A 21878-nucleotide genomic window follows, 5' to 3' on the forward strand; every position below is an offset into this window, starting at 1 on the left:
TAGTTTTCTCCTAATTATAGTAGAAGAGGTCGAGATGGGTTTGGACTTTGGATGGGACCGGGTCGCGCATGAAGCTTAACCGCCTACGATCTCTTCTTTTCTTCCTTTTGTTGGGGAGAGAAGAATCGCGTCCGACGTAGTTCAAATAGATGGTATTTATAGGATTAAGGGGTGGAGATCCTTCGGACACGTGTACCCTTTGTGTACAAATGTAGGGTAGAGATCGTGAATGAGTCTTTGGAGTGGTTTTGGTGTGAGTCATACTCGATTGGGAGTTGGTGCGGTAGTCCCTATTTCCCGGTGGGAAATGCAAATAAGATTTTGGCAATGATTACATCCGGTGGGGCTGCTCGCCTCTCGGCCAAGTGTTCAGATCTTGAAGCATCTTCGCTCGTACCACCTACTTGTGAGGAGTCGCCAAGATCGGTCTTGAGGTCGGTGCTTTGAGGTCGCCAGGCTTCGTCCGCAAAACACACCTACTTGTAAGGAGTTGCTCCTGATCGGTCTTGGAGGTCGATCGTTGAGGTCGCTTGTGCTTCGCCGTCGCAATGTTCCTTAGTGGGGATATTGCTCCCCACTCTCGGTAGAATGGTCGGGTTCATGCAGCGACCACCTGGCGAGAAGACGAACACTTGGGTGAAGCATGAGCGAGCTATGGAGAGCGCTCGTTTGGGATGCCGAGTTGGAAACCCGGCGGAAAGAAATTTTTGTGTGTCATTCGCACGCGACGAAATCATAGCGGTTGAAAGGAATCGTCGTCGCCGCGGTATTCGAAGTCGAAAAGACAGTTCCTTGACACGTGTGTGGGCTATATCATAGGCCGTAATCATAACTTCTTAAACCGAACAGGTTTGTTGCAAAAATCAAAATTGAGGCAACCAAAAGGCATTTCCGTTTCTTCTTCCGCAAAACGCAGTTTGGTGGGCTTTGCGGTGAAGTGCTTCGCTTCTTTTTTGCTTTTCATTTTCGCTTTGCTTTCTTCTTCCAAAAAAGTAGGGTTTATTAAGTTGGTAGGTCAGTGTTAGGTTATAGGGTTTAGGGTTTGGTGATTCGAGAATAAGGTGATATTACAATGTCGGATTCTGATGACACTCGTTCGGAAGAGGTACGGGAGGTTTCAATGAGCTGTGGAGAGTATGAAGAAGAGGATGAGGATTCGTTGAGCGGCGGTGATGATCGGACTGTAGGGGAAGAAGAAGTTAGGGTAGAGGAGGTTAATAGCCGATCTGGGTCAGAGGATGAGGTGGCTAGTACGTCTGGTCGAGAAGGGATGACGCCAGCCAGGACCCACCCCAAGAGTCAGAATCGGTGGGTCGCCACTCGTTTCCGAGCCGCGAAAGCGGCGTATGGGATTAATGTGCCCGACACGGAAATATCTGAACCTAGGTTGAGTGAAAATGTTCGTAGTGAGGGTACAAGCCTCCGATGGTGGAGTAATCATATGTGAAGGTCACCGGTGAGGCGTTCATGCATTCTGTTCCGCTCGGGTTAGTTTGTGACTTCTTGAGTTATTATGGAAGTCTCCATGTCGGTTCGTTGGCAACACCGGCGACTATTCGAGGGTGTTCAATCTGTTAAATGCGAGTGGGAATTCCACATAGGTGTGTCCGACATAATAGAGCATTACGAATGAGGCGGTCCGGTAATCCCGAACTTTAGCTTGCAAACCATGCCGACGCCAGCGTTCATGCCGTGCTTGATGGTGTAAGCAATGAGGCTGGGCGAGGAGGCATTTGTTGCTAGTGGGCAACCACCGCCCGATGGATGTAGGTTCGCGAACTAGAATGTGTAGTCTAGCCGGTGGGTAGGATTGTCTTCCCTCTTGTTGTGTTAGTGGGTGAGCCATTTGCTTTCGTCTAACCGGTTCATCTCGTTGTGTTGTTTGCGATATTCCCGTGGCGGACTCGAACCGATCGTGGGGAGATAGAGAGGTTCGCGACGGTTGAGTCGGGAACAAAAGCGAGCTAAGCTTCGAGTTTGCTCATTTCTTTGAGGAAAAAGGAGGTGCCGCGATCCGGAGAAGAGGAAGGTGCAAAAGGAGCGAGCTCTAAGTCGGACGGCGAAGGGTGATGGAGAAACGCATACAAGTGATCCGATAACACGGGAGGACCGGACCGGGCGGCGCCAGCGTCTCGGTCTCGGCCCCTGTTGTGGAGGCTGCGGGGCCGGTAGCTCGAGCTTTTATCCCGGAGGATCGACCATTGATGCTCCCGTGGAGTTGGAGATCAGAAGCTTTTGCGCTTCCTCCTCGTGGGTAGGTCGGAGAAGAGGAGAGCTGAAGTGGCGAGCCGGAGGGAGCTCGAATGGCTAAAGTGATCACGACATGCCTTGGGGAGGGCTCGAGAGTGGAGGAGGTGGTGCTAGCGGTGGGCGCCGAGTCGGGCGTCTCTGAAACAGTCATGGACTTGGCCACCTTTGGTGCGGGATCTAGTCCGCCCGACAAGGACGGAAACCCGATCCGGGTGAAAAAGCGAAAGGCTCCCCGTAAAGGCGAAAGTGGAAAAGCGGTGGAGTGGCGATGAGCCGAGGCTCAATTTGTGTACCGACGAAAGCACGAAGGGCGCCAATCAGAAGTATAAAATCGCAGCATTTCAGTCGAGTAAGGTAAAGGCCCGCTTCTTTGGAACATCGCCTGGATGGGAACCGCAAGGAACCGGATGAGAAGGGGCTAGCGGATACCATACGCCGGATGGAAATCGCGCAATGTCCGGTACGTAAATTATCGCCCGTTAGTATAGCATGTTAACCTCTATTCGTTGCTTTGATCTGTTTTTTGCGTGTGCCTTGTGGCGGCTTTGTCACCGGTTCCAAAAGTTGAAAGAGATTCGCGCAGCTCACTGAAACGGATAGGGAGATCGCTTTGAAGTTGATCAAGAGCTGAAAAACGTGCGGGACGCCAAGATGGAGCGTGATGAGCTCGAGGGTCCGGGAAGGCACATGAAGCTCGACTCTGTCGAAGATCTTTGAAAGACACCGGGTTTGAAGATCCGGGCGAAGTTAGAAGGAGCGAAGGTAACGTTCGTCGCATGCTTGTGGAAATTGGGAGGCCGAACGATTATACCCCTGCTGTAAGAAAATTGCTCGGACGCTACTAAAATCACGCATTTGACGATCCGATGCTTGATTACGGAGATCTGGAAATGGAGTACAAGGCTTTGAAGGAGGAACATGCACACGCCCGACGTCCCGCACTTACGCTGGAACAGTAATGAGGAGGAGACGTCGGTGGGGCGATTGGGTCTTCCTTGATCATACCAGAAACCGTGGTGTCTGAAGCTGGAACTGTTGCACCTGATGCGCTGATGAGTTTAGAACTGGACGGGATATCGATCGAAGTGGAGGGGAAGGCTGCTGAGGTTGATGAAGCGTTTGAGCCTGGCGAACTGACTGTGGTGCCCATGGAGGGCGAGCTGTGAATTTATTTTGTTTTGTTTCTTGTCAGCTTATATGCTGTGATACAATAGAACTGGTTTCCTGGGGTAACCTGGGCAGTTCGTTTTTCTTGTGTTGTTATACTATACTCTTGAGCAAGCTGGTACCCCGTGCTAATTCGGGGTAACCATGCGATGTTAGTATTTGTGTAGCCGGGTTGGATTTCCTGAGTAGTCTCAGCAACTCGGCTAAACAACGACCAGATGAGAAAAACCGGTAAACCAGTCGTTCCTTTGTTTTCATCGCGGTCTTGCTATTTATTTGTTTTGCTTTGTGTGCTTGACTCGTTTGCTTGATCATAGCCGATTGTGATTAGATCACAGCATAATAGAACGTGGTAGGTCGCGTTCGCGGGGACCACTTAGTCCGCTGATGACCGTAAGCGTGGATGAGCGCCCCGCTGTTGGGTTATACCGCCCGAGGCGTTGTTCGAATTCGCGATTTATTCGATCAACCAACCCGGTAGCTTCACGCGCGTGACACGCGTGTAGGGGGCGAGGGTTCAGGGACATAATGATGGCGGGCGATGGCGTTTGGCGTCTCAAAGGCAATTATGAGGCTCTTAGGAAAAGACGCTTCCTAAGGAATATAAACGACTTTTACATACCATCGAGGTATTTGGCCATCGCTGAAGTCTGGCGCTTCTCTATCTTCTTCGCTTCTACCCTCGTCGCCGTGCTCTGCTTTCTTCTTTGCTTCTTCACCGTGCACGTGATTCCTTCTTTGTAAATGTTATCTTTGTTTGAGTAATACCTAGAGTAAGTGTTAACCGGCCCGTAACTTTGCCTTTTAGGTTGGGATGGCTAGATGTCGTATGTTTTGTGAGAGAAACGCCGCCACTATCAATGGAGGAGATGGAGTTTGAGCCCTCATGTTCATGGCGATCGGGGAAGAGAAAGGTTCGCGGAGGGAGAAGCGAAGGGTCATAAACGATCGAGGAGAGATAGTCGCCTCTCGGCGGCATTGTATTCCGTCGCCACAGCCGAAGTGGGTGAAACCATCGGGTCGCTTGGAAAGCCGCAACGAAGTTGGGGCAAGGTCGCCATTCTGGTGAGAGTTCGGCCCCGCCATGTAAGGATGTGGGGAGCGAATTCTACTACCTGGGGAAGACGGGGAAGAAGCGGATGGTAAAACGCTCGGACTGTAGCTTCCACTCGGCTCCCATAGCGACTAGCGTTCTGAAGGGGATTGTGCTAGATGGTGATAAAGCAGAGGTTGAGGACGAGGACATGGGGACACTACTGGGGACGATGGATATGGCCGCTTGTTTGGTGAGTTCCTGATAGCTTAAGCTGTTGTACCGACTTTCAGTGGAGTCTGGTGGTCTAACTGTGTTCATGCAGTTTCTTGCAGGGTATGATAAGCTGAAAGATGCTGTGCAGCGTTCTGAGACTAGTGGGAACCCGCACGTGGAGGGGCTGACGAAATGCGTGGGGGGTGGACAAGAAGAAACTAGAAGTGATGTCCACCACCGTGAACGAATCGCCGAGAACGCCGACCGTGACGGATGCTAGCCGGAAAGGGAATTATCGGCCAGGACCGGATGTAAATGTCGGAAAAGGAATGGCGGTTGTATTTGCTTATCTTGAAAAATCGGAAGCGATATGATCTCAAGCTCAGATACGCCTATGCCGCTCTGGACGAAAAGTATGACACGCTGAGGTCAGCTCGGCATACTGCTTCGACTAGCGCAGCCCCGGAAGACAAGCATGTCATTACTGAGCATTGATAAGGTGATCGTCATCTGACTCTGTCAGTCGTAAGTTGTGAGTATAGTCTACATTCCTCTCTCTTATACGAGAGCAAACAATAGAAATGGTTTCGTTTTGCTTGCCCGATTCGCCTTTTTGTTCGAGGATCGGTTTCCACGAAAGTGGCAGTTCTATACTTTGTTTATTTTGCATGAGACGCCGATCTGGATTTTCTGGGTAATCCCAGCAGATCGGTGGGCATATCTATTGCAATGCTTGATCGAATATTGTTATTGCTTGTGTTTCACATGCATGTTATGTGTTATGTGTATGATGCATGTAGCTTGCGATAGCTGAGTGTTTTGCTCGTGGAGAGCGTTCTCGTTTTAGTCGATCTTAGAAATATAGGTCCTCGACGTTACAAGAATTGGAGAGGCTAAGTAGCTTGTGAGCTCCTGAGAGATGTTTCGCCTCGCTTTCGGTAGAATTGGCGTTCTCGCGTTAGTCGATCCTAGAAATATAGGTCCTCGACGCGTTACAAAAGCCCGGCGGAGTCCCGCGGAGAGGCTATGTAGCCCTAGAAATGAGCTCTCGAGAGTCGGCGCCCCGAGCCGCCGTGAGAGCGTTCGCTTTAGTCGATCCTAGAAATATAGGTCCTCGACGTTACAAGAATTGGAGAGGCTAAAGTAGCCCGCGAGAGTCGCACCAATACAACTAACTGGAGTAGAGTATCGGTCGGACAAAAAACTTGTCTTACATTAATGAAAACAAAAGATTTACAACATGAATGACGCTACTGATAAAAATTTTTCAGTAGATAAGTATTCCAAGGTCGAGGCAACATCTTCCCCTCTTGGGTTCTTATCCAAAGATGCTCCATTGCCAACGACGCCGTTCCACGATGTAGGGGCCTTCCCATGTGGGGGCTAACTTGGAATCGTCCTGCGTCTTTTTGAGCACTAGGTCTCCAGGTTGAAAAAACCTAGGATGAACTCGCTTATTGTAGGAGTTCTTCAGAGTTTGCTGGTAAGATCGCGACTCGGCCAGCTAAGTCTCGCTTTTCTTCAAAGTCGACGCCTCTGGGATAACACGAGTCGTTATACCCCGACTCAACAAGTTCGATCGAGTTGTAGTGATGGTCACCGGTGGGAATTACGCTTCGTACCATAACATAAGGAGAATGGCGACTTCGCCCGTCTTTGGGAATGCGGGGGTCGCGTGAGCCCATAGAATGTTTTCCAACCGGTTTGGCCATTGGCTCTTATTCTTTTCAATCTTTTCCTTCAAATTTTCCAAGATTGCTTTGTTATCGGGCTTCGCTTGGCCGTTACTCTGAAAGCGCATCGCGGAGTAGAGAACGCATGAATGATCTTCCACTTGGCTAGGAACTCTTTTGAACTTCTCGCCTTTGAATTGAGGCCGTTGTCCATTACTAGTGTATGTGGTAAACCAAATCTGTGATAATGTGAGTCCGGATGAAGTTTCGACGATGGGACTCTTTTGACGCTGGCGAGGAATGGCCTCGACCCACTTGGTGAAGTAGTCGGTGGCGGCTAGGACAAAGCGGAAGCCGACTCTTCTCAGGAATGAATGGTCCCATGATGTCCATGCCCCACATGTGAAATGGCCCCGCTCGCTATCTTGTCGATTCGCGAAAGCAGGTTGGATGATATCAGGCCAAACGCTTGGCATTTGAGACATTTGAGGACGATATCTTTAGCATCGATCCGCATCCGGCCGAAATATCCTTGAGAGATGGCCTTGTGGGCTAATGAAGCGCCGCCCGGCGTGATTTCCACATTCGCTTCGTGGATTTCGCAAAAATCAATCGACCACGCTCGGGGTAATGCATCGTAAGTGTGGGCCACCACCGATTTCTGAATAGCTTGTTTTGGACTAAACAATAACGCCGAGCTTGATAAGAGACTGCTTAGCCTTTGGTACGCTCTCGGAGCCGCGTGCGTCTTGGATATAATCGATGATGGGTCGCATCCATGTTTGGCCTAACCGACCGGGCGAGAGAGGAAATAGGTCGCTTATCATCAAGGTATGGTCGACTTGGTATGCGTCGGTCGACGACTTCTATGAGAACTTGTCGGGGAACGCAACTGGTCCGGGTAGCCAAATAAGCTAAACCGTCATGCGTGGCGTTCTCCTCCTAAAGAAATGATGTATGTGTACCGCTTAAAAGAAGGCAATAACCGATGAACGACACGAAGATACTTGGAAAGGTTACCTTCGGGTAGTGTATTCTTTTGCAACCCGGGCGAAATCGACCGGTTAGCGAGTCACTAAAGACTTGGAGCTCTTCGACACCGAAGCTGCAACCATCCGTAGTCCCCTAATTAGCGCCGCGACTCCGGCTTCATTGTTAGAAGTTGCAAAATCAATCGCGGATCGACTTTTCAATCATATTTCCGTCGGGGAAACTAAGACGACTCGATGCCGCTTCCATCGAGATTACTCGAACCATCCACAAAGAGAGACCAATGTGATTTGACTCCGTTTTTGTGTCCGGAGCTCGGTTTCTTGTTCCCAGTTAAGGGTCCTCGACCGGGAAATCTGCTAGGAAATCGGCGACGACCGACCTTTCGAGAAGTCGCGGGGGCGAACTCTATGTGGTGTTCTCCGAAGTTCTTCGCCCAAACCGCCATTCGAAAGTCTTGTTTTCTTTGTGAAGGACTTTCTTCAAGGGAAGGTCGGTAAGAACTTTAATTTGATGTGTTTGAAAGTACGGCCCGAACTTCCGCGGCGAATATACAACAAAGCAAGTACGCCTCGTTCCAGAAGGAATAATTCTTTTCGCCGGCGCGTGAGTGTCTTACTCGTGAAGTAGATCGGCTTCTCTGAATTGTTCTCCTCTTTAAAGAGAACTCGAGCTGATGGCGAAGTCGAAATGGCCGATAAAGCCCCAAAATCTCTCTCCATATATTGGTTTGGCTAAGACGGAGGCGTGGTGAGATACTCTTTGAGTAGTAGCGAATGCATGATGACATTGATCGCTTCCATGAGAACGGCTCGCCTTTTTGAGGAGCCGCAGAACGGTCTACATTTATCCGAGGCCCTTGATATGAACCGGGTTGAGCCATTGACCATTCCCCGGCCAACTTCGGATCTCGCTTTTGTGCGTGGATCGGGCATATCTAAGAACGCCGGATCCGGGTCGATTGGCCTCGATCCTGCTACAAGCGACACCTGATACCCTAAAAACTTGCCGGAGGATGCCCCAAAGAGGCATTTTTCGGGGTTCAACTTCATGCCCGTACGGCGTAGTCTGGAGAACGCTTGTTCTAAGTGGGTGAGGTGATCACCGCCTTTTTGCTTTTGACCACCATGTCGTCAATGTAGACCTCCATGGTGTCGCCTAACATGTCTTGGAACATATCCGCGACTGAAGCGTTGGTATGTCGCCCCAAAGCCGCTTCTTTAGACCGAACGGAGGACGCCGTTGTAACAATAAATCCCTTTGTTCGTAATGAACGAAGTCTTCTCTTGATCTTCCTCGGCGAGCTGGGATTTGGTTGTACCCACTAATCGTGACGATCCATAAAGGAGAGGAGTTCATGACCACAGTTTGGACCGGTTACCGTCAATGCGAGGTGGGAAAGCTATCTTTAGGCGTGGCGATTGACATTTGTGAAATCGACGATAAGTTTAACCCGTACCATTCTTTTGGGGCGGCAACAATATTGGCAATCCACTCGGGTAGTCTACCTTTCCTCGATGAAACCGACTTTGCTTGAAGTTTTCGACCTCGTCATTGATGGCTTTTGAAAGCGCAGGATAGTCGACGAGGTCGTTGTTCGAACCGGTCTAGCATTGGGGTTCACGCGTTTGTGGCAAGCGAGGTTAGGATCGATTCCGCACATCGATATACTCGACCAAGCAAAAACATCTTTATTCATTGATAAGAAATTTACAAGTTGAGATCCGAAAGTGTGGTCGAGGTTAGCCCCTACATATACAAACTTCGGTCGCCTTACGTGCGCAAGATTCACTTTTTCTTTTTCTGCCATCGGGGTTTTACAACCGCGGCGGCAGCACTATTTGGCGACTCACTTCCGGGGAAGGGCTGAACTGGCCGCGGGATCGATCCGACCGTCATTGATGGTGGAGCGACTTGTTCGGGCAACGCGCCGGGGGTAGCCACTTAACCGGGGAGTGGATCTGGCCGCAAACACATTGATGGTCGGTGCTATTTATTGGCAACCGTGGGCGACGCTGCATGGGCTGAGACGATCTCTGAAACTTTAATCGACGGCTTTCCATCGTCACCGAGTCAAAGCTAGAGGTCTTCGCGCCGCATTGAGGACTCGGGAGCGAAAGTGCGGTATTGGCATCGAGAGAACTTCGCTTGAAGAGCCCCCCGCCGTTACGCTTGGCGCCTGGGTTGGACTTCGCGACTAAGTCACGTGCCATTGTGTAGGCCGAGGGATCCCCGTATGGTGGGAAGCAATTCACGAGCGATCGATCCGCTGATTGGACCTGGTTACAATGGTACGCCTAAGTTGATTGCTTTAAGCTCCATCATGCCTCGAGGTCCGGGAAACGGAGAACTTGATGTAAAAGTGGATGGTACGGCCCGCGATCCGATGAATCCAAATACGTCCGAGGATGGCATTGTATGGCGACTTGTTTGAGAAACGCTAACCGAAAGTATTGCGGGTAATCTTATCCTCTCGAGAGCCCACCGAAACCGGTAAGATAATGTCACCAATGGGGTCGGCTCGAGCCATTGAACCCGTAAAGGGGCCATTGGGTCGACGAACGGACTTGGGGAGGTTCATCTCTTGCATGGTGTGGTAAAATAAGATGTCACAGAACCGCCAGTGGTCGATCGGACGCCGCTTTGATCGGGGGAAATCCGCTGATTTTGACATGAACGACCAATCGCGCCATTATGAGGGAAGGCGTGACTTTGCTTAAGTTGGCCTCTGTGAAAGTGATATCGCTGGCCGCGCGACTGAACCGCTGGGCGGAGCTGCCTGCGGAAGTAAAATGATAGACTTCCGAAGAGCCGACCCGACGCCTTTTTCTCGGGAAGAGGTCACGGAATCGTCCGAAAGGTAATCACATGAATAGTGCGAGCATTGTCACGATCGGACGAAATGCTGCCTTCTCGTGGCGAAACGATCACTGAACGCCCCTCTACCGCGGAGGACGAGCCCAGAGATCCCGCGGGCGGTGACGGTGAGGGTGGAGATCGACTCACGCATACCACGACGAAGCCAAAGAACTTGTGACGCAGTCGCCATCGAATGCTAATGTAGTGTTTGATATAACCAGCCTTCCACCAGTGTCTTGGAGATAATGCTTGAGCCCCCAAAGATGAATCGGTTTCATGGCACTTTGCTTTATGAAATGCACAAAAAGGCTTGCCGTGTCGATTCTTGGGCTCACCTGATTGTTGGCCGGAAAATGAGGCGCCACTTAATCTTATCCAAGATGTGGATCGGGAACGGTCGGACAGTTGAACTCTCTCGTTGTTATCCGATCGCGTGCACGAAGCCGGGGCATCGCGACTGGCGCCACTTCTGCCCCGGGGAACGATCCGGAGACTCGCGACCTCGCGGCTCTCTCGCTAAACCATGGAGTTTTAAAGTTTCTTGCAACTTAATGTACTTTATCCACGCCGAAGTAGAGCTCGGACCGGTGTCTCTGGCGTTCCTTCATCAACGACCTAGCTAGGTCGCTATTTCGCGACTCTAAGCAAGCATTGAAAAGGCCGCTGTGGCGAAAAGATTCTTTCAAGCCACTTTCCATGCAATGCCAGCTCGCCCTTGAACCGTCCTAGAATTCACGAATAGTTTCGCCCTCCTTGAATGATAATTGAAACAGAAATCAAGATCCGCCTTCTTCCGCCCGTTGTGGACGATCGGGTCGGGCGGTAACAAATCAAACTGAGTCGCTCGAAGTGTTTATAGAATCGGACTCCGCTGAAAAGAACCATCTAGAGCGCCATCCTTGAGGTCGGGCCGGAAATAATCTGCAGTGGAGATAATCAAACTCGGGCGAGCTATAGAGTGCCAAACTCGAATATAGCCACCACGGCCTGCCATGTACGTATCGCCGTATATACGGGAAAGCGTGGGCGATAAAGTCGCGGTGGAGAGGATTTATCGAGGACCTCTCGGTGAACGGAGATGCGCGATACGCCTTAAGCATCTTGTGCACGATCTGGGTCGAAGTCCTTCTTCGCAGAGGTCCGCCAACTTTTGGATAACTCGTTAAAGCCGCCGATTAACGCCATTGATGCCGCGGTTCGCCCCGCTTCCGAATTTGTTGTTGCCGGTAACTATCCACCGAAAGACGTAAAGTAGCATTTTCCTCCCCGAAAGCAAGGAAATGCTCTCATTCGCTATTCCTAACCGGTGGGCGGTGGTTCAACTTGATCTTTTATGCTAACCATGCTTCGTGGGGCCGAGAGTTGTGAGATGGATGAACCGATCTAAAGTGGCTCTCCAAGAATCGAACCACGACGCCAATGTAAAGGAGGTATTTTAGTTTTCCTAATTATAGTAGAGGAGGACGAGATGGGTTTGACTTTGATGGGACCGAGGTCGCCGCGGAGCTTAACCGCCTACCACGATCTCTTGTTTTCCTTTTCTTGGGAGAGAAGAATCAGTCCGACGAAGTTCCGGAGGTGGTATTTATAGGATTTTGGGGGTGGAGATCCTTCGCACACGTGTACCCTTTTGTGTACAAAATGTAGGGTAGAGATCGTGGAATGAGCGCCGGAGTGGTTTTGGTGTAAGTCATACCGATTGGGAGTTGGCCGGTAGTCCCTATTTCCGGTGGTGGGAATACAAATAAGATTTTGGCAATGATTACATCCGGTGGGGCTGCTCGCCTCCTCGCAAAGTGTTCGCAATCGAGGTATCTTTGTTCGTACTCACCTACTTGTAAGGAGTCGCCGCAGATCGGGTCTTGGAGGTCGATGCGCTGAGGTCGCTTGTGCTTCGTCTGCAATGTACACACCTACTTCTAAGGAGTCGCCGCAGATCGGTCTTGGAGGTCGATGCTGAGGTCGCTTGTGTTTCGTCTGCAATGTTCCTTAGTGGGGATATTGCTCCCCTACAGTATTGAATTCAAACGGGGAATTTATTCTCATAGGATGCTAGCATGATCCTGAAGCTCAACTTTATGCAATCATCTTGTCACCTTAATGATTTATTGAGAAATGAAGTTTATGACAAAGCACCCTATTAAAGCATAAGAAGTTTTTTTCTTATAAAAACTATCTTCCCAAGTTGAGAGAGAGAGAAAGATAACTACGATTACTATGGATGACAGTTCAAACTATATATAAAAAGTAAATATATAAATAAAATTAAGAACCAATAAATTGGTGAAAGAAAAGTAGTTGATGAATTATCATGCTAAAAATCAATGAAACATCGTTAAGGTAGAGCTTTAGATGATCAATATGTACTTAATACAGCCTTCGTCAAAGAAATTCCCAATTCCAAAATTAAACTAAACACGCACTCTAGTTGAAAGTGATGAAAAGAGTCAAGATCCGTAAGATCGTGCCACACATTCTCGTGCCTAGAATGGTTTTGAGGGATGATTTAAAAGCCAGTATTATATATTATTATACATACCAATTTGATGTTTCGTAGCATAGCATTACACAAACTACTATTGAAAAGAAAGAGATACCTAGCATCCGGCCCTCTCACCACAAATGTCACACCGGCACCATAATGGACATGAACATCAAAATCATAACCAGATCCGTGATCCAAATCCAAATGCATTCTTCCCCAAAAGTGGTGGGTGAGCTTGAAGCTTAAGAAGAGAGTTCGAATACAAATTTAGACGCAAAACAATTCACCGAAAAGAGAAAGAAACTAAAGAAGAGAGTGCATAGTCACCAAAGATAAGTAATCTCTAACTCATAGAAATTGTTCACCAACACAAGAAATCCCTCCTCCTATCTGCCTCTCCGATATGATCAAAGAAAAGAGTGTACCCACTTGGGTGTCTAAAATAGTAAGGAAGCCAAGATGTCAATATCTCAATCTCATCGTGAAGGCCTAGTATCACAAAGCTCCCAAAGATCACATGAAAGTTTGGTGTGAGGAACATAAAGCTTAATATATTGTCCATACAAAGAAAGAACAAAGTATCTACATCCCTTACATTAGTATATTAGTGGGAAATGCAACTTTAGTTTAATTGTTATGTTATTGTCATGTCAATGAAATACGATTATGAACTTTGTGTACGAAAGTTAGCGGATTTTGACATACCTTATGCTAGCTATAAGTTTCATTGGGTCAGAAAGCAAATCGAAAGTGGATGACCGGGAGAGCAGATTTTGGAAAGACGCCTTCACAAAGATTAAAGGATGGTGCCTCTATATAAGCATGTCCCTCCTAGCCTTTACAGCTCCCTAATTTGAGTTAGCAATTTCTGCAATTGTAGCCGGACATGATTAAATCCACATTGAGCATCACCATGGTTCAATGAATTTTGACTACATACAATCTCATAATGACCATGATAGACATCTAAATTATTTATGTAATGGAAACACATATAGAAGGAAAGACACTATGGATGGTTGAATAAATAGTGGGGTAGCGCATACATCCATTCCATTTGAGGAATTGTAAAGTAATAGGCATCACTCAAGGAAATTTGAACTGTATAAAAATATTTAGCAAATTTAAACCACAATTCAATAAGAGAAATTAAAAACCTATTTGATTTTGTAACACAACATGTTCATATGAGAAGTTAAACAAACCAACAAAGTAAAAAATTATAGAGGTGGCTTAAAACACAAAAAAAAATGGGAGAAGGAGAACAAGATGCCCTATGGGTTTGTGGAATAAGAAAACCTCACAAACCAAAATTTATGTTAAGGGAAGATGTTGAAAGTTTCCTCACAACCGATTAGCATTTTTTTTTTTATAGAGGCTTGGTCTACATCCACCCATTCAAACATTAAACTTTCCGAAAGTAATTAATTGTATGAAATCAACAAATAAGATAAAAATGTGATCAAATAGACTTAGATAAACAAATTGAAATTGGTCAAAAGTACATAAACGAACAATTTAACATTCAAAGACTTAACAATCTTTTTAAGAATATAATTCAAAATCTGTTTAACCATGGACAATTCAATTGAATTAATAAATATACATAAGAATAAAGACACAACTATCAATAAAAAATGTAAGTATGTATATATATGGATGTGACAGCATAGACATTTGCAAATTTGAAGTAGCAAAATGAACAGGTCTACACAGAGATAATTTCAAACATTTCCACAATGAAAACAACAAAACTCAAACCCCCATTCTAAATAAACCAAAAATAAACAATATTTACCTCAAGAGCAAGCTTGAATCTTCGAAAATTCCATAACTCTTTAACATCACGACAAAGCTCCCACCTTGAAAGACTCTTCCCTTCTTTATCAACTTGATCCAAAACAAAAGAAGACCCAACATCAGGATTCTCTATTTATATGAAATCCTCTTATAAACCATAGTCCATTTCTGTAATGGTTATCTTTCATAATTTTTGTGGTTTTTTTCTTGTCATTGTAAATTTTATTGAACGGTTATTGTTATGTAGTGGGCTTTGAATGAAGTTGGGTTAAACCATAAATGGGTTTTGAGTATGATGATGTTGAAGATATTGAGTGGTGTCGGAAACGAAGATACAATGAGGAAGAATCACATGCACATAGAAATAGGACGGAGAGAAAAAGTGTGTGAGCTCAAAGCTTGAGAAGAGAGCGGGGAGACCGAGAGAGGAAAAATCGAGAAACGTTAGAAATTTTGTTAAGTGCTTCCAGTTTACGATTTTGCCCCCGGTGGACGACGCGAAAACACCGCTCATCGACCCCCCAAATTTTTCTAATATAGTAAGATGTGTACTTGATTTAAAATGTTAAGTAAAAATGATAGTCGATGTTCAATTTTAGACTTATTGGCAAAATTAAAATTGAAGACTTATAGCAAAAATATTATTGGGTTTTGTCCTTTGGGCCGTAATCTCTGAAAACACAATGCCCTCATCATTAGCCCATAAGGCTTTTGGCCCGCATCCACAACTACATACAATTTTCTGTAGGTCTTGTTCACAATAAAATTAATAAACAAGGAGTGACTCTCAATGACAAAAATACCGAAAAAGTAACTCTCAAGGACACTTTTTTATTTTTGTAACTCAGAAGCACCGGGTCGATGAAAGGTCAAGTATACCTTTGACGCGAAATAAAAAACGGATCGGGTAGATAAAATGTCAAGTGTACCCCTGACGCAAAATAATTAACGTCCCGGCCCAGATGAAACGACCCGATGTATTTAGTATGAACATTGAATGTTCATAGTCCTTGGGTATGTTGAATGTTCATAATCCTTTGGGTATGAACATTGAATATTCATACATGAACATTCAATGTTTATAGTTCTTGGGTATGAACATTCAATGTTCACAGTGAACATTCAATGTTCATAGTCCTTGGGTATGAACATTGATTGGGTATGAACATTGATTGGGTATGAACATTCAACGTTTATAGTCCTTGGGTATGAACACTGATTGGGTATGAACATTCAATGTTCATAGTCCTTGGGTATAAACATTGATTGGGTATGAACATTCAATGTTTATAATTTTTTGGGTATGAACATTCAATGTTCATAGTCCTTGGTCTTTTGGGTATGAACATTCAATGTTCATAGTCTTTAGGTATGAACATTAATTGGGTATGAACATTGAATGTTCATAGTCCTTTTGGTATGAACATCAATGTTCATACATCAATATATTGTATAAAATACATTAACCTATTTTGATATGAACAATCATTGTTCATACACCAGCAGAAGGTATGAATACTCATTGTTCATAGTAAAATGACAGAAAGGGTAAAATCGGAAAACATTTATTTTAAATTCGGGTCATTTGTCCTTGAGGGTTATTTTCATGGAAGGGTATAACTGAGATTTTAAAAAATGTAAAAAGGCGGGGCCAACTTATTTTGTCCTTGAGGGTTACTAATTTTGAAATAGTGAGTTCGTGAGTTACTTTTCCCTAAAATTTGTCCTTGTGAGTTACTCATAAAAAACCGTGTCCTTTAGACTTCATTTTCTCCAAAATTGGGCCTTGGGACCAATTTCTTGATTAATAAAGTTGCAAAGTGGTTGTAAGTTGTGACTTGTAAGAGTCTCAGAACATGCTTTTGCTCTACATCATCGCTTTCAAAAGTGGAGACTGAAGAGTTGAAAGTTGAGACCTTATATATAGTGTACCATGTGTAATGAGGCGGTCTAGCTAAATATAGATTTGTTATTATGACTTCACCTATTCCATTTTTGTGTAAATAAAGTTCTTTCTTATATCCATACTCAGGGGCGGCTCTGAGTTTATTGAGGCCCTAGCTGAGCTCTTAAGGTGGAGGGCCTTTACTATGCATACAGACCCTAATGAAAAAAAAAATCACACGCAAATACAGATAATAGGGCAATAGTCGTCAGCGAATTTGAGGCCCTAGTTTTGGGCTAAATTTTTTGGGCCCCAGCTGGTTGCCTCTCTTGGCTACCCCAGAGCCGGCCTGTCCATACTGTACTGTGGCTGGCCGAAATATTGTGCCAATATTACCAAAACAAGCCTCAAAAACTTTTGTGGCGTGCACATTTCTAATGAGATACCGTTCAACCAAGTGCATTGGACAGACCTTTGATCAGCTCCATGTTATACTTGTGGAGAAATTGCCGTGGATATGATGTGTTTTGAACGTTTGGGTTCAGACATTTTCATAGTGGATTAATGAAGACATGAACATGAAGTATTCCACATTATCTTTAGTAATCACAACATCAATTCCTACTAAACGAAAAAACAACACCAATGAATCTCTACTACTAGTATAGCCTATAATGATCGTGGCCTCTTAAATTCATCCGGGACTTTTTCTGACGCATAATACCCTTGATGAATAATAAAATCAAATGTCTAGATATTTATTAATGATGACTACTTTGTCTTTTTATGTGTTTATAAATTTTCAGTACCGATATTGTCCTTAAATAAAACAATTGATTAACACTTTTAAATAGGGCCAATCAGTCTTTTTATGTGGGAATATATTAGAAAACCAAATCCACGCCATTCTGATTTGTACGCATTACTATTAATGCCATTTAATTAGCAATAATTGCGTTATTTAATAAACTAAGACTTTAATTACCACAAATAAATACACGAAAACCTTTCCGTTTCAATCTCGACTCCACGTCTCCCACCTCTTTTGCAAACAATAAAAGAGAGCTCGCACCTAGATTTTTAACTTTTTCAAAACTCCTGAAAAAAAAAAGCACTCTCATTGAAATCGATAAAATCAGTTTTTTCTTTACCAGATGGATGCGAATTGGGTTAATTGTCGAAAAAGAGGGTTCTCTTTGAATATTACTGAAGACATTGATGGTTGTTTTGACAATTCGGTGAACCTGCTGTCAATGTTGTAATGAAAGCTTAAAAGAATATATTCATTCTTGAGTTCTGAAGAATACTGATGAACGAGACAAAATGAGTTCCAAAAGAGATTCATGTAGAGGAACCCACATATTCCATCTCAAAAACCTTCCCATGTCTTTATCCCTCACTCATCATAATGGAGTAGAAACCACATCATTATTTTCTATTATTGGTTTTGTTCGTTCTCATTATTGGTAAGATTGTGAATCGTGCTTTGGAACCAATACTACTCTGATTCTTCAAGTTTCTCATCATATTGTTATTTGCAAATATATTCAAAGAAACTGTGTATGTTCTTTGACTGTTGACAAACCATTCTTCCTTCTATAACAAATATAATCACGATGTGTTTATTGAATGTTATTTTGCTTTCATTTGTCTCTGTTTTCAGTCATTCCTGGGTGCAAAAGTTTGAGCGGCGCAATGATGGAGAGAAGATGATCTATTAACGGGCGCAATGTCCGTACTAGGAATGGGACATTTCAGTGCAAGAGATTTGTAAAGACAGAAACTATCATCTGAAAATGAGTTTAGATTTCATTCCTGGTATAAAGTTAGATTTAATTTGCTGTAACTTTCTACTTTAACTCTCCATGTATACGACCTGTTTAGTTTGGTGTGTGCATTTAACATTTCAACGTCTAGGTACTGGACTAGATAACTTTGCTCCATGTCTGTCATGCATATAAGAGTTTTCTTTTTAATTTTATTTTTTCTATGTTTTGTTTTCGTTAAATTTTTTGGTTGCTGTTCTTTAAAATAATAACAGGCTCTAACTTCATTGGGTTCATACTGCTTGCATTTATATCGCATATATAGGACATCATCCATCATCAAGAAAGCATGCATGTACTCTGTATCTAGGCTGGTGTTACCGTGTTAGGCATACATTTTTGTTTACAAGGAGGTATGTCTTTTATATGAATCATTAATGTGGAACAGTGGAAGTTCGTATTTAAGTATGTCCCCATAATGTGATAAACAACCACCCACCCCCTGTCTTGGTGTTGTCTTGGTGTTTTATGATGCTTAGCTTGATAGTATATTAGTATGAGGCTGTAAAGATGTCTTAATTTTAGATTCACTCGAGTTAACTCTATATTTTAGTCATGATCTCTTTATCTCTCCTTTTACTTTGCATTGTAGTTGATTTCCGGCTTGAATTTACACATACGTCCTTAAGAGTACTATATCATCTTAAGAGTGTGGGCCTCGGGTTCTCGAAGGTGTGCTTAATGATCAATGTGTTTTCTATTCGACTGTAGACTATTGTATTTTTCTTTTATTTGATTTTATTTGCTCTTTTTATTTGTTTTGTGTGTGCTGATTTCGTATAAATACTTGATCATTCGGTTTTTCTAAATTATTTCCTAGATTTATTTTCTTATGCCTCTCAGGAAAAGTCATGTGAGAGTTCATCTCTTATAAGCGGTCATGCAAGTAAGCCATGGACTTCGTTTGGCGAATGTTAGTGTACTGTACTCTAGGTGTTAAGAGTTTTTTTTGTGTAACCCGTTCAAGAATTTATCTATTTGCCCACGTATGTGAGATCACTATTCGAGGATCTGCAACTATTCCGCTCATATTGATTCTATATAAGGTCTTCATGGGATGATAATGAGTCATAATGGGGCTTGGAGAAAGTTTGGTACACCTAAGCCTATCAATAATTCAGATTTTGTTGGTCTGCCTTATTACAAGCAAATGGTGATAGAACAATGGTACCGAACAACCTTATTGATATTCAATGTTACTTCCCAGGAACTTGAAGCTTCAAATACTTATTCCAAGCATTCATCAATTATAAATTAATGGACTGGAAATTTCGAGGTCAAGTCTGTCCAGGATTGCATTAGTACTTAGAAGTAGTCCTGCCATTCGCATATCCCACGACATACACTACACTATATATAGTTAGCATCTATTGTTGCGTAGTCTTCTGTATATGTTGCTGAGGCTTCACTTGCAAACAAGGAGCTCAAAAAGAAATTGAGTAATATAGAAGGTATAATCCTTTACTCCATGATCTTTCTATTTTTTTTATTTTTATTTTATTTTTGGACAATTTAATCGTTTATTGTTGTTACCTTAATGTAAAGAGGAACTCATAGGTGTGTTGTACTGCTTTACTAAAATTTGATATGGTTGGAATTAACTTTTGAAATTCCAAGTACTTCGTGTTTCAGAAATCTTTTTTTAACTGGAAAGATTAAAAATAAAAATAAAAGAGATTATTTACCAAAAACGGTTTTAGGTGTTGAATTTGTTGTTAAAAGTGCGCGAAGTGCACCCGAATTTTCCGGGGGGCTTTGAACTGAATTTCTGGTTATAAGGAAGTGGCTAATGGTGTTTAAGCAGTGTGTATACTTTGCCTTCGTTGTCGCTTCTAAGGATATGTTTTGTGTTGATAGAGAAAGATTATTACTTTCATCTTATTAATTGACATCCTATGAAGTTCCGCGGCAAAGTATGTCAGATGAAGGATTGTAACATAGCTTTTTCGTAGATGTGGCCTAAGAATGATAGTTTGTAATAGAACCATCTTCCATCATTCTCTTTGGCTTTTATGCATCCTGCTGCTTTTGATTGAGTTTGACTGTAATATGCATTTCCTTTACCAAGTTACAACGATGCTGTAAGTGTGAACTGTCTTATTCTTTATTTATTATTTTATGAAATATAATCTCTTGCCTCCGTGAAGGACTTGCTTGAAAGGTTGAAAGTAAATCACGAGAAAAAAACCCTCAATCATCAATCAAAATAAAAAAAACATGGATGAAGAGTACAATGTGATTGTTTTGGGGACAGGTCTCAAAGAATGCATCCTCAGCGGTCTTCTCTCTGTTGACGGCCTCAAGGTCCTGCACATGGATAGGAATGACTATTACGGCGGAGGGTTGACTTTGCTCAATCTCATTCAACTGTGGAAAAGATGTAGGGGAGATGACAAGCCTCCAGCACATTTAGGCTCTAGCAGGGACTATAATGTGGACATGATACCAAAGTTCATGATGGTAAATGGTACCCTGGTGCGCACACTCATCCATACAGATGTTACGAAATATTTGTCCTTTAAGGCTGTCGATGGAAGTTTTGTCTTTAACAAATGAAAGGTTCCAGCAACAGACATGGAGGCCCTGAAATCTCCTCTAATGGGTTTATTTGAGAAGCGCCGTGCTCGCAAGTTTTTCATTTACGTTCAAGATTTACAAACCACAAACACACGAGGGAATGGACCTTACAAGAGTAACTACAAGACAACTTATTGCGAAATACGGTCTCGATGACAACACAGTGGACTTTATTGGTCATGCTGTGGCACTTCATAGAGATGACTGTTACCTTGATGAACCTGCACTTGATACAATGATGAGAATGAAGCTTTATGCAGAATCTGTAGCACGTTTTCAAGGAGGATCACCGTATATATATCCTCTACATGGCTTAGCAGAGCTTCCTCAGGCTTTTGCACGGCTCAGTGCAGTGTATGGTGGAACGTACATGCTAAATAAACCTGAAGGCAAGGTAGAGTTTGATGATGAAGGAAAGGTACGGTGTTTGGTGACACTTCCGAAGGGGAAACTACCAGATGCAAGAAAGTTGTCTGTGATCCTTCTTACTAGCCCAATAAGGTTAGGAAGGTTGGGAGGGTTACCAGGGCAATCTGTATTATGAGCCATCCTATCCCGAATACAAATGATTCTCATTCGGTGCAAGTCATCCTCCCTCAGAAGCAATTAGGCCGCAGATCAGACATGCACCTCTTCTGCTGTTCGTATTCACACAATGTTGCCGCTAAGAGAAAATTCATTGCCTTTGTTTCTACGGAAGCAGAGATCGATCATCCTGAAGTTGAACTGAAGCAAGGAATCGACCTTCTAGGGCCTGTTGATGAGATATTTTTCGATGTCTATGATAGATATGAACCTGTCAATGGACCCTCCCTGGACAATTGCTTTATATCAATGAGTTATGATGCCACTACACACTTTGAGTCAACTGTTATGGATGTGCTCAACATGTATACCCTTATCACTGGAAAGGTACTCGACCTCAGTGTGGATTTACGTGCTGCCAGGTGCTGCGGAAGAATGAGAAGCTAACGTTATACTTGGTTTAACCATTTATGCTTGCATCTTCTGTAATTTTATTAGATTGTCATGTTTCCAATGTCTGTAATGTTACAGTTACGGTGAATCTACTCAGTCATGAAATCCGATCCTACAACATGGATTTGTTTGATGCAAA

The 21878-nt window shown here is 44.0% G+C and overlaps 1 pseudogene across 1 annotated transcript; it reads left to right on the top strand.

The window, feature by feature from the left end:
* Positions 1 to 17469: 17469 nt before the first annotated feature.
* Positions 17470 to 21878, top strand: LOC147507233 (guanosine nucleotide diphosphate dissociation inhibitor 2-like; annotated as a pseudogene). The gene is made up of 3 exons (XR_015217591.1): positions 17470 to 17824; positions 18022 to 18176; positions 20439 to 21878. The product of XR_015217591.1 is annotated as a guanosine nucleotide diphosphate dissociation inhibitor 2-like (transcript).

This window comes from Coptis chinensis, chromosome 3, assembly GCF_015680905.1.
Source record: "Coptis chinensis isolate HL-2020 chromosome 3, ASM1568090v1, whole genome shotgun sequence".
In the NCBI taxonomy this organism is placed as follows: Eukaryota; Viridiplantae; Streptophyta; class Magnoliopsida; order Ranunculales; family Ranunculaceae; genus Coptis; species Coptis chinensis.